The 10550-nt window shown below is 43.7% G+C and overlaps 1 protein-coding gene across 1 annotated transcript in view; it reads left to right on the top strand.

Annotated features, from left to right (window-relative positions):
* Positions 1–2265: 2265 nt before the first annotated feature.
* The window catches only part of LOC130355994 (uncharacterized), a 31309-nt gene continuing 23024 nt past the window's right edge, over positions 2266–10550 (top strand). The window contains exon 1 of the mRNA XM_056556964.1: positions 2266–2380. The gene's annotated coding sequence lies outside the window, so the exon portion shown is untranslated. The remainder of the gene's footprint in view (positions 2381–10550) is intronic.

The following is a 10550-nucleotide window of genomic DNA, read 5'->3' as shown; positions in this document are numbered from 1 at the left end:
CTCTGCTGTCTTGCCTCACCGGTGCACGCACTGCTAAATTTGAACGGCCAGTACATCCTTAATTGATGTCCTGCTGGGAGGACCCTATATTAGTCCAGCACCTACCTATTGTGGTGCCGTATCTTCATGCCTTGTGCCTAAGAGACAGCGTTGCTGTGATGTGTTCAATAATGTGTTTCTGACCTCTCGCTTGTGACCTGACCTTGCTCCTTTGCCGCCTGCCTCCTAACCTTGTGCCTGTGACCTGACTATGCTTCCTTGCCGCTTGCCTCCTGACTTATTGCCTGTGACCTGACTATGCTACCTTGCTGCCTGCCTTCTGATCCATGCCTCATCTGACTCCGCCTTCTATTGTGCCAAGCATCACCTGGGCAACCTGTGTGGACAGATTGTGCCAGGGGTAGCGACCTGGGCGGAAGTCCATCCCTCTTTGTGGTGGGCTCTGGTGAAAACCAGCGGCACCTTAGACTCCGCTCCCTGGTACGATTCAATTAAAGTTCACACAGGCCAGCGGATCCACTATAACTACTCAGCCTTTACAGTAAGATCTTTACAAATATTGGTCCCCAAAAAGCAACATTTTCTATTTTCCCAAAGTATCTGTCATAGGTAGCTAGCAGGTTTCAGGAAGTGCCTATCTCATCCAGGGAACGCTGGATGATATATGAGGAATCCAAGAATAGTTAATTCCCCCCCCCCCCCCCCCCAGATAATGGCTGCTAATGACTTTAGTAAAGTCTGTTTTCGGGCCTGGATTTTTATAGATTTTCATTCCCTCTCCGGCCATTCTATTTTCGTTGATGCCAAAAAATAGACGCACATGTGTCCTGGGCTTTACCAGAAGCAATGCTCCGGCAGGGTTATTCAGCCGTGAGCGCACCCCTTCTGTCTATACTGTTGGCTCCGGGACTCGCTTATGTGGAGCACCCCCACATGCGAGCCCCGGGCATTACCTTCCTCCGTCCCCGGCCTCTCTGCTGTTTTGCCTCACCGGTGCTCGCATGCCGGCACTGCTAAATTTGAACGGCCAGTACACCCTTAATTGATGTCCTGCTGGGCGGACCCTATATTAGTCCAGCACCTACCTAGTGTGGGGCCGTATCTTCATGCCTTGTGCCTAAGAGAAAGTGTTGCTGTGGTGTGTTCAATATTGTGTTTCTGACCTCCCGCTTGTGATCTGACCTTGCTCCTTTGCCGCCTGCTTCCTAACCTTGTGTCTTTGACCTGACAATGCTACCTTGCTGCCTGCCTTCTGATCCTTGCCTCATCTGACTCTGCCTTCTACTGTGTCAAGCATCACCTGGGCAACCTGTGTGGACAGATTGTGCCAGGGGTAGCGACCTCCCCTTTTGTGGCGGGCTCTGATGAAAACCAGCGGCACCTTAGACTCCACTCCCTGGTACAATTCAATTAAAGTTCACACAGGCCAGCGGATCCACCACAACTACTCAGCCTTTACGGTAAGATCTTTACAAATATTAGTTCCCAAAAAGCATCATTTTCTATTTTCCCAAAGTACCTGTCATATGTAGCTAGCAGGATTCAGGAAGTGCCTATCTCATCCAGGGAAAGCTGGAAGACATATGAGGAATCCAAGAATAGTTAACCCTCCCCCCCCCCCCCCAGATGAAAGCTGCTAATGACTTTAGTAAAGTCTGTTTTCGGGCCTGGATTTTTCTAGATTTTCATTCCCTTTCCGGCCTTTCTATTTTCGGTGATGCCAAAAAAATAGGGAGTATGGAATAAGTTTGAGATGGCGGGGGTTGGACTGCTAAGAACCACATTTTGTCCAGAATGATGCCCCTGGACTGGCAAGTTGCCATGCTTGCTACAGCTTCATTTAAGTCAAATGAACTACCCTCCAATCCCACACTTATCACCTTTTATGTGGATAAGGCACAAGTTAATTTAAGTTGGAATACCTCTTTAATTCAGGAAGTGCTCAAGAGTAAAAGGCTGTGAATGAGATTACACAACATAAAAAAATACCTAAAAACAATACAAACCAGGAGAATTCCCAAAGCCTCTACACTACAGTATTCAGGTTTTCCAACTTTTCCAGGCTATTACCTACTTCTGTTTGATTATAAATGGTTTCCTTATTGGCCCTCCGCACGTTTGCTCACTTTATAATACTGTTATTTACCAGCATTTCATTAACCTTGAATCATGTCATCCAAATCCTTGGCTGCACCTTGGTTTGGTCAATGGGTTTATTTATGAACCACAAAATGGTAATATTTTTTTATGAATTCCGAGCTTGTCAAAATGGTTCACTCAGCACTAATCTCTCTGTAATTGGTTTGTGTAATTTCTCCTGTTTATATTGCTCCCTTGATTTTCTCTTCCTAAGCAGCTGTTCTAAGATGAGTCAGAGTTGGTAAGTAGAACACAAAGACAGCCGCACAATGCCACTTAGAAACAGCCTGCGCTACCATGCTATAACTCTGTTCTGTCAAGAAAGCCATGTCTAACATTCCATCATTTATTTCCTTAAAACTTCCTAAAGATGGGCTTCAAGCACATGTACCAAAATATTTATCCCTTTTCTCACTGCTTTTAAGGAACTAGGACAATTTAAGTATGAGAAATGTTGCTTCGCAAGTATGTGAACTTTAACTATGCCAAGTTGGCATGACAATGTAGCCATGTGATTCACTTTTACAATATAATTATATAAAAAATATATACAAATATGCAATATATATAGTTTTGCACATGAGATACATAGCTTTAGTTGTGTCTGTCAAGGTGAAATAGAAATGCAGCTCAAGGGTGTTTTGTAGGTCTAAAAGCCTTCGGCTATAAACCTTTCAAGCACTGTCATGGGCAGAGGCATAACTTTAAGGTCCTTGGTCCAAATGCAAAATCAGTACCAGACCCCCCCCCCCTCCCCAATGTTATACAATGACAGATTGTACTGAGCTATATTTTTTTTTATAAAGTAACAAATTATAAAAATATTTTCAATTGTTATAATATATCTATTTACACTTATTGACAACAAAGTAAGACACAAAAATGGAGTTGATGGAGTGGTTGGAATTTAATAAATCTTTATTTGTTTGAATGTAATGATGATGTAAGTATATGTTTATTGTGTACAAATATACAATTGAACGGAAGCTCTAGTACCCTGTTGGAAAGCTCTAGTACCCTGCCAGGATGCAAGATAAGCTATAGTTTGGCATGGAGACACAGTTTCTGTATGACATGCAGTGGAACATTTGTCCCTAGAAGCTGGGCATGTAGATCCTACATATCTGTTTGTTGAGAAAGCTGGCTTGCCATAAATGTTCAATTGGCAATAAATTTGGTGACTGGACAGGTCAAGGTAGTGTTGTAATTCCAAGGAAACACTTGCTGTGTGAGTGTGCTTTATTCTTCTGAAAATTGTCAGTTGAAAGTGCTCCAATGAGAGGCAATGCATGTGGCTGCAGGGTGTCCTGCACACATCGCTGAGCTGTTAGTGTCTCTATCATTGGTTAAATGATCATCCTGATTATCTCAGTCCATTGATGCACCCATTTCTCAAAGTCCTTCAGGTGGGCTTAATGACTTTAAGTGTGATGCAGAGGCATGTCTAGCAGACAATGATCTCTCACCATGAGGCACACTACCCAAAAGTAGCCTCTGAGAGACCTTTTTATAGGATAGAAGGGAAAGCACTGTTACACCCTCTTGTGGCAAGACCCAGTATATAATCGGACCACACCTGTGAAGATTTACATATCTGCCTGAGACAAGGCTGCATTCCCAGTTTTGTAGCAGTCCAACATTTCTATGTGGGTTCATAGTTTTTACATCAATGAGTGTTCAATACTGATGTTCTATATGTGTTGAAGGGGCCCTTGACCTTTTTTTTAAGATATTTGGTCCAATGTGCAACTCCAAGGACAGGGCACTCTACAACTATGAACAGTATCACAATTAAAAGCTATCTAGTTATCCTACATAATCTGTGATCATACAATTTGATATATTCATATATAATACATAATAAATCCAATTGTGACTTGTATGTACCATAAAACATAAAACGAAGTAGAGGTGAAGAACAAAAGGGACAAGAAATACACGAGCCAGATTCTTTGCGACTGTGTTTTCTCCTAATTCTTATGACTTCTGAAATAGCTCTTCCTCCCCCCTCCCTAACATGCACACGCGCTTATCCTTTAAATATCCCCATTTAAATGCAGATTTCTGGCCTCAGCTGCAATGACTTTTTATGTGAAGAAAAGTAAGGGAAAAGCAAGTAAAAGAAAAGAGAGGAGTTTGATGGAAAGAGGAATTGTGTTTAAAGGGATATCATAATTATGAGTCAAATGTAAGCCGTAAGGAATGCATTCCATGTTTTTATCTCTTAAAGAATATTTTATACAGTTTCTTTTAGTTTCCTGGGTAAAATTCCTAACTGCTCATAATTATGCAGTAACATTTTACAGAACGACAATTCCTTTTGTACGACTAAAGTGCAGAGTGTAAGCTTCTCATCTTAACCGTGTAGTCTTGCTTCTTCCATCATCTTAACAGGTAATGCCTTTAGTTCTCGAAACCTAGTTTTTCTCTATGACTCTCTGTTCACTTTCTAAAAAAACATTTTTTTTTAAAGTTTTTCCCCCACAACAACAATGCCAATTCACACTGATCCAGGTAAGACTATGAGCCTCTTCCTCTTATCCTGGCCATACACATGTAATTAAATCAAGTGAAGTAAAATCAACGATGTCTCAGCTTGTCTCAAAAACTACTACTTTAGTATGAGTTCTATAAAAAAAAACTGCTGATCCTAGGATATCTCATTTAACTGCAATACAAGAGTTAGTTTATGTCACCATTTACAAATAATAGCAGGAACCTAAAAGTGAGTAAGTGGTAGCTCTAGTCTCCCCCACCACCATACCATGAGGGCCTGTTAGACAGCAAATGTAAAAAAATTGACAAAATACCCTCTAACATGTTTTACCTCAACCAGGCATCTTCACAAGTTATGGGCTAGTGGTGGCAAATTCAGGTACATTTGGATTTTGCAGGAAGTAAGTAAGCCATGACTAAGGGCCAACCTGGCCTAAAACGTCTTGTAATTAGATCCTATGTATGATTTGTGCTACATGTCTAACCTTAAATAAAATCAGGTTTTATTTGTCCTAAAATGCACGGGATTAATCTTTCCTGTCCTGCTACATTAAGACCACACTACATCATCCATGCACTTCTACAGGTGCTAGTGGTAATCTGGATGCATTGTTCCTTCTAAAATCTTCGGTTATGACTAAGCTGGGGAAAAAAAAACTATCTCAACCAGTCCACAGAATCAAACTCTGTTCAGCAAAGATAACTTACTCTTTGAGGACTCTAGCTCTAATTATAAAGTCTACCTTCTAAGGCCAGACACATGCAAAATAAGGTACATAGTGAGAATATGTACAACTGCTATTACACTCTGCGCTATGGCCAGGAGCGCGATGTCCCTGTGTCCCCGTCTGCCTTCGGGGCTGGGATTCGCATCGCGGGACGCCCCCACATGCGAATCCCAGCTCGTCACTCACCACGCTCCGCTGCCGCCTTCTCCTCTGTGTCTCAGCTCCCTCTGGCTCGTGCGTCTCCGGAGCTTTGAAAATTAAAGTGTCAGTGTGCCAATAATTAGTTGTTGCACCTGACACTACATTATAAAGTCCCTGCACGTCCCACACAACCCTGCAGGATCTTCAGTGCCCCTAGCTTGAGATTAAGCATTCCATATTGCCTGTTTGCCTTACCCATGTATCATGACCTTCCCGCTACGTTATTGTTGCTGCAGTCTCCTCCGGAATAAAACTCTGCTTGTCTCTTCCTGAGAAATATGAGGGGGATCCCAAGTCCCGTCATGGTTTCGTGATGCAGTGCTCCATGCACATTGAACTCATGGCGAAACAGTTCCCTACGGAACGAGCAAAGGTGGCCTTCGTTATCAGTCTCTTAACTGGAAGGGCTTTGGCCTGGGCCACTCCGCTTTAGGATCACAGTGATGTTCTCACAACCAATCTCCAGGCTTTCCTGACAGAATTTCGAGGTGTCTTTGAGGAACCAGCCCGAGCCTCCTCCACTGAAACGGCATTGCGGAATCTTTCACAGGGCAACTCCTCTGTGGGCGAGTATGCCATTCAGTTTTGTACTCTGGCATCAGAGTTATCATGGAACAATGAAGCTCTTTGCGCCACCTTCAAAAGAGGACCATCTAGTCATATCAAGGATGCCCTTGCTGCCCGGGAATTGCCATCTAACTTGAATGAACTTATACACTTGGCATCCCGGATTGATATTCGTTTCTCTGAGCGACGTGAGGAACTTCGCCAAGAAAGGGAGTCTGCACGACCTCAACGCTTTCCTTGTCTGGCACCTGTCTTCCAGCAACCACCACAATCTTCTACGTTGCCTACCTTGCAGTGGAGGCTATGCAGGTGGATCGGTCTTGCCTGACCCTGCAGGAAAGAACTCACCGACGAACTGAGAATCTATGCCTTTACTGTGTCAGTGCGGATCACTTCCTAAAAGATTGTCCTATATGTCCACAGCCACAGGGAAACGCTCACACCTAGGGTTTGTGGGAGAGGCCTCCCTAGGTGTGAAGACCACCTCTCCATGATTAAATTTGACGGTCCAGCTTTTTCTACCCTCCAAAGAGATTGTCTCTGTTCTTGCCTTCTTAGACTCTGGTTCAGGAAATTTTATTGATGGCTCCCTAGTACATAGGTATCATCTTCCTGTATCTCGCCTGTTAAAGCCCTTGTATATCTCTACAGTCAATAGAGAAAGACTGTACTGTACTGTACTATACTATACTATACTGTACTATACCACACTGAACTGTTGTCTATGCAGGTTGCATAAGGCAAAATTGACTTTTTATGTACTTCCTCATTGTACTTCTCCTCTCCTGATTGGCCTACCATGGTTGCGACTCCATGCCCCGCAGTTGGATTGGAAAACTGGAGAAGTTCTTTTTTGGGGACCGCATTGCATCAACCACTGTATTCAAATACATTTGGCTAAGTTGGAATCATGTTCTTGTCCTCTGCCCATTTTGCCTTCGTTCCTTCAGGACTTTGCTGATGTCTTCAGTAAAAAACAAGCTGAAGTCCAACCACCACATTGTCTCTATGACTGTCCTATTGACTTACTGCCAGGCTCCACACCTCCCTGGGGCAGAATCTACCCTTCGTCGGTCCCTGAAACTTAGACTATGTCTAATTACATCCAGGAGAATCTTCAGAAGGGTTTCATCAGGAAGTCCTCTTCCCCTGCTGGAGCCGGGTTCTTCTTCATGGAAAAGAAAGACGGGTCTTAAATAAAAATTACAATAATAAAATTACAATAAAGAACCGCTACCCCCTTCCTTTAATCTCTGAATTATTTGATCGTCTGCGGGGTGCCAGGATCTTCTCTAAACTAGACCTTCGTGGGGCCTATAATTTGATTTGTATACGAGAAGGGGACGAGTGGAAGACTGCATTTAATACACTTGACGGACATTTCGAGTTTCTGTTGATGCCATTTGGACTCTGTAATGTTCCAGCAGTCTTCCAGGAGTTTATCAATGACATTTTTCGTGTCCTCCTATACTCCTGTGTTGTTGTCTATTTGGATGACATTCTCATCTTCTCGCCCAATCTCCACACTCATCGTTCTCACCTCTGCCAAGTTTTACAGCGTCTCTGAGACAATCATCTGTATGCAAAACTTGAAAAATGTACTTTTGAAAAGACCAGCCTTCCATTTCTGGGTATATTGTTACCAGTCAAAGTCTACAAATAGATCCTAACAAGTTGTCCGCATGTAATGGACTGGCCTCGACCTTCTGGCTTGAAAGCGATTCAACGCTTCCTTGGTAGTGATGTCGCGAACATAACATTTTCGGTTCGCGAACGCGGACTTCCGCAAATGTTCGCAAACTGGCGAACCGGGCGAATCGCCATTGACTTCAACGGGCAGGCGAATTTTAAAACCCACAGGGTCTCTTTCTGGCCACAATAGTGATTTAAAAGTAATTTCAAGGGGACTAATACCTGGACTGTGGCGTGCTGGAGAGGGATCCATGGCAAAACTCCCATGGAAAATTAAATAGTCGATGCAGAGTCTGGTATTATTCCTAAATTCTTTGGAATAGCGTGCTTTAGCCCCCTTTAGGCAGCACATAGAGCCTCCCTTTAGGCATCACATACTTAGATCCCCCCTTTAGGCAGCACATAGATTCCCCCATATTAGGAAGCACATAGTTAGAGCCCCCCTTTAGGCAGCACATAGGTAGAGCCTCCCTTTAGGCAGCACATAGAGCCCCCTTTAGGCAGCACATAGTTAGATCCCCCTTTAGGCATCACATAGTTAGATCCCTCTTTAGGTAGCACATATATTCCCCCATGTTAGGCAGCACATAGTTAGAGCCCCCCTTTAGGCAGCACATATATTCCCACATATTAGGCAGCACATAGTTAGGGCCTCCCATTAGGCAGCATATAGAGCCCCCTTTAGGCAGCACCTATTTAGATCTCCCCTTTAGGCAGCTCATAGATTCCCCCATATTAGGCAGCACATAGTTAGAGCCCCCCTTTAGGCAGCACTGGTTTTATTTCACAGCCAAAAAAGGTATTTTTTTTTATTTGAACAACTGTCACACCAAATGTGATTTGCACTAGTGTGACAATGAGCAAAAAAGGTTGCCAGCGGAGTTCCCCTTTTAAGCAGAGGTCCCCAACCAGGGTGTCTCCAGCTGTTGCAAGACACATGGACTGAACTTATAGCCCTTTTAATACTGTAGTTAGTTGCTTGAAGGAACTTAAGTTTTACACTGGAGTAACCCTTTTAACCATCGGTCCCCTCCAAACCAGGGTGCCTCCAGCTGTTGCAAGACACACCGACTGATATTTGAGCCCTTTTTTGGGTGCTCTCCTTAAAGCAGATGTTAGACTAGTTCTTTAGGAGTAAAGTGGACCCTGAATATACCACCTAGCAGCAACCTAGCTATCGCTTTCCCTATTACAGCAAGAGCAGCTTCTCTGTCCCTCCACTTTCTAAGCCTGCAGCATGCCGAATGAAGGTGAAATGGCATCCGTGCAGGAGGTAGGAGGGTCTGGAAGGGAGGGACTGCTGCTGATTGGCTGTAATGTGTCTGCTGAATCTGACTCACAGGGTCAAAATTTACCGCAATGTTAAAGTATAGGGGGCAAATCAAACTTCACATATGTTCGCCCGGCCATGCGAACGCGAACATGCTAAGTTCGCCGGGAACTGTTCGCCGGCGAACAATTCACGACATCTCTATTCCTTGGCTTTGTCAATTATTATCGGCAATTTATTACACACTACTCCACCTTAGTTGCCCCCCATCGTCTCTCTTACCAAGAAAACTGCTAATCTGAAGGTCTGGACTCCTGAGGCAGAAGAAGCGTTCAAACAGTTAAAATCCGCCTTCGCTTCTGCTCCTGTATTATCAAGATCAGATCCAGGCAAGATATTTATTTTGGAAGTGGATGCTTCTTCAGTTGTTGCAGGTGCAGTTTTGACACAAAAATCCTCCAAAGGAAGAACTGTAACCTGCGGTTTCTTCTCTAAGACTTTCTCTCCTGCGGAGAGAAATTATACAGTTGGAGATCGTGAGCTCTTGGCTATTAAGTTGGCCTTGGAAGAATGGTGTCATCTCTTGGAGGGCTCTGTACATCCACTTACTATTTATACTGACCACAAGAACTTGCTATATCTACAGACTGCCCATCATCTCAAGCCTCAACAGGCTCGCTGGTCTCTGTTCTTCTCCAGATTTGACTTTTTTATTCACTTCCGTCCAGCAGAGAAGAATCTTCGGGCTGACACACTATCTAGATCTTCTGAAGTACAAGACAAAGAATCTCACCCTCTTTGTGGAGGGACTATGCCCTTTGTTCAATTTTCTGATCCAGCCTTGCAATCCGGGACTCAACCGAGCTTAGATCATTAAGCCATTTCATGACTTGTTTCATGTTTTCTGTTTCTGAATTGTATTCTGAATATTTGCCTCACATGCCTTATCTGTCATGATACATCATATATCCTTGAAGTTACTTGTACTTTTGAAAATTTTTCAATAAACTTTGAAAAAAAAAAAAAGAATCTCACCCTCAACGTATTGTTCCTCCTGATCGTCTCATTTCCGGAGCACCAGCAACTCTTCAGCACCTGCCTCCTGCGAAGACCTACATTTCTACCTGCCTAAGACTTCCAGTCTTGAAATGGGGTCATTCCTCTCTGTTGGCCGGTCATGCCGGTGTTCGTAAGTCCTTGCAACTCATCTCCCGACAGTATTGGTAGCCAACTCTAAAACAAGATGTCATTGACATTGTTTGTTCCTGTTAAGTCTGTGCCCGGAACAAGTCCCCTCGTGCCAAGCCTGCTGATCTACAACATCCTTTGCCAGTTCCTAAGCTGCCCTGGACCGACACAGCAATAGCCTTTATTACTGACCTTCCATCTTCTGGTGGCAATATGGTCATCTGGGTTGTTGAGGACCGATTTTCTAAAATGGATCATTTTGTGCCCTT

The sequence above is a fragment of the Hyla sarda genome, chromosome 2 (genome assembly GCF_029499605.1).
Source record: "Hyla sarda isolate aHylSar1 chromosome 2, aHylSar1.hap1, whole genome shotgun sequence".
Taxonomy (NCBI): Eukaryota; Metazoa; Chordata; class Amphibia; order Anura; family Hylidae; genus Hyla; species Hyla sarda.
Note: the sequence above shows the minus strand (reverse complement) of the source record. Positions and strands in the feature narration are given on the sequence as shown.